General features: G+C 36.5%; 1 pseudogene; it reads right to left on the minus strand.

Moving 5' to 3' along the window:
* Positions 1 to 1,689: 1,689 nt before the first annotated feature.
* LOC125932367 (ubiquitin-40S ribosomal protein S27a-like) lies at positions 1,690 to 2,169 on the minus strand (annotated as a pseudogene).
* Positions 2,170 to 3,463: the final 1,294 nt, after the last annotated feature.

Genomic DNA, 3,463 nt, shown 5'->3' on the forward strand with positions numbered 1-3,463 from the left:
ATAGAACCCCAGAAAACCCCTGACCTGCACGTATATAAATGTTAGCTGACCTACCAGGGTGTCTGCTGCATGGATAGTCCTGGGATCCCTGAATTGCAACCACTTCAGCTTCAGCTCTCCTGCTAGGGTGCCCTCTGTGCATAGAACCCCAGGACTATCTGACTTGTACCCACTTCAGCTTTTGTGACTCTGCCTGGGTGCTTACTGTGTGGACAGCCCCGGGAGCCCCCTAGATTGCACCTACTTCAGCTTCAGTTGTCTCCCAGAGTACCCTCTGTGTAAAGAAACTCAGGACATCCTGGCCCACAATGTGCCTGATCTTCTGCTGCCCTGCCAGGGCACTCTCTATGCAGAGCCCCCCCCCAAAAAAAACCCCTGGATTACACCCACTTCAGCTTCAGGTATTTTGTGAAGATCCCCTCAGCATGTAGAGCCTCCTAACATACTGGCTTGCATACCCTGTAATTTTATCTTTTCATTCCAGAGCACCAACTATGTGGAGAGCACTGGGACTCCTCAGCTTGCACCCATTAAGGTTCAGCTATCCTGCCAAGGCACCTTCTGAGAGTAGAGACTTAGGACCACACTGGCCCAGGCCCACATCAGCTCTAGCCATTACACTGGGACAGCCTAACCCAGATTGCTGTACAACTTCCAGCCCACACCAGCCACAGTTCCGGTAAGACAGTAAAAGTCACCAACACACACAGTCTACATAGGGGTCAACTGTAAATAAGACCATTTATTTAGAAGAAAGAGCATTTCTGCCTAATCTATAGAAGAAAACACAGAAAGTCAAGCAAGTGTGGAGACAGGAATATGTTCAAAAAGAAAGAAAAATACAAAACCTCAGAAAAAGGACTAGATAAAATAAAGGTAAGCAATATCCCTGATAAGGAATTTAAAGTAATGATCACAAAGACACTCATCAGGATGGAGAGAAGAGTTGAAGTCCTCACTGAGACCTTCAACCAAGAGATAGAAAATATAAAAAAACACAATTAATTATAGTTGAAGAATACAATAACTTAAATGACAAATACACTAGACGGAATCAGCAGTAGATTATCAGATGCAAAACATACCAACTATATGAAAGATAGGACAATGGAAAGTACCAAGCTCAACACCAAAAAGAGAAAAGAATACAAAAAAGTGGGGATAAGTTAAAGGTCTCTTGGACAATATCAAGCAAGCAAATATTCACACTACAGGGGTCTCAGAAGAGAGAAAGAGGAAAAAAAAACTTACTTGAAGAAATCATAGCTGCAAAATTCCCTAACCTAAGGAAGGAAATAGACGTCCACATTCAAGAATCACAGAATTCCAAACAAGATGAACACAAGTGAGTTTACACCCTGACACATAATAATTAAAATGCCAAGGGTTAAAGGTAAATAGAGAATCCAAAAAGCAGCAGGAGAGAAGCAAAATGTCATGTATGAGGGAAACCTAATAAAAACTATCAACTGATTTTTTTACCAGAAACTTTGCAGGCTAAGGGAGTGGCATGATACATTAAAAATGCTGAAAGAAAAAATATATATAACAAATAATAGTTTACTTGGAAGGGTTATCGTTCAGAATTAAAGGAGAGATAAAAATTTTCTCAGACAAACTAGAGGTAAGGAATTTATCACCATTAAACTGGCTTTATAAAAAATATTAAAGAGACTTTTTTAGTTCATATCTTTTATTAATCCATATACAATTACTTGTCTTCTGGTTTGTTAAAGCAATAGATCAGACAACATTTGCCACAATAATGTCTGTCAAAGTGTCTGATATTAAGAACTCCAGTACATTCATCTGAATGGCACTCCTGATGAAGGCTACTGATTTTGCCATTTTCATCCACCTTATAGTACTTCAGGACAACCAGCTTAACTTTCTTTGTTTTTTTCTTCTTGGGAGTGGTGAAAGACTCCTCTTCCTTTTCTTAGTAACACCACGAAATCTCAACACAAGATGAAGAGTGAGCTACTTTTGAATGTTGTAGTCAAAGTACATCCATCTTCCAGTTGCTTGCCAGTGAAGATCAGTCTCTGACGACCAAGAGGAAGTCCTTTATCTTGGATCTTGGCCTTTACATTTTCTATTGTATCCGAGGGTTCAATCTCGAGAGTGATAATCTTCCCCAAAAAAGTTTTCATGGAAATCTGCATCTTGCCAGCGGTTCCACCTGAAGTTGAGGGAAAAGAAGAGAAGGATCAGGCCCAGGGACACAGGAGAGGGCACTGAGTAGGCTGCTACCTGGAGAGTGGCCAAAGCACACGTAAACATTTTTAAGTGGAAAAGAAAAGTCCATAATAAAACATAAAGACATTTATGAATGAAAATATGTAACATATGACAGCATACACATAGAACATGGAAGAAAGAGTTAAAAAAAATTTTTTTAATAATGTGTTTGAACTTATACGACCATCAAACTAAAATAGACTGCTATATACTTAGAATGTTATATACAAACTTCATGGTAACTGTAGACCCAAAACCTATAATAGATACACACACAAAAAAAAACAAGGAGAAAGAAAACCAACATAACACAACAGAAATTGATCAATTACAAACAAAGAGAGCAAGAGAAAAAGAATAGAGAAAATCTACAAAACAATCAGAAAAAATAAACAAAATGTCAAGAAATACTTACCCATAAATAATTAAATGTAAATTATCTAAATGCTCCAATCAAAAACCATAGGGTGGAAGAATGGATTAAAAAATACAGGACTCATATTTATACTGCCTATACTGTTTTTCATATCTAAAAACAAATACAGACTGCAAGTAAAGGTATGAAAAAAATTCATTTATTATGTAAATGGAACTGATAAAAAAGGGAAGGATAGCAATATATCAGGCAAAATAAACTTTAAACCGAAGACTGTAACAAGAGACAAAGAATTGCACTATTTAATAATAAAGAGATCAATTCAAGAAGATGATATAACAATTGTGAATATCTATGCACCTAACATTAGAGCACTCAAGTACATAAAGCAAATAATAAAGGACATATAGAGAAAAAAAATACATTAATAGTAAGATATTTTAACACCCCACCTACATCAATGCATATATCATTAAGGCAGAAAATGAAAATATAAGGAAGTAGTCTTTTTGAATGACACATTAGACCAGATGAACATAACAAACATATACAGAACACCCCATTTAAAAATAACAGAATACATATCCTTTTCAAGTGCACATAGAACATTCTCCAGAGAAAATCACAAGCCTAAATGAATTTAAGAAGTTTGAAATCATAGCATGCATCATTTCTGGCCACAGCAGTATAAAATTAGAAAGCAATCACAGGGGAAAAAATGGAAGCAACACAAACATGTGGAGGCTAAACAACATACTACTAAACAACAAAAGGGTAAATGAATAAATGAAAAAAAAATACATGACAACTTAAGAGACTCTTTTTTAATGTTTTTATTTATTTGTG

Source organism: Panthera uncia, chromosome X, assembly GCF_023721935.1.
Source record: "Panthera uncia isolate 11264 chromosome X, Puncia_PCG_1.0, whole genome shotgun sequence".
Taxonomy (NCBI): domain Eukaryota; kingdom Metazoa; phylum Chordata; class Mammalia; order Carnivora; family Felidae; genus Panthera; species Panthera uncia.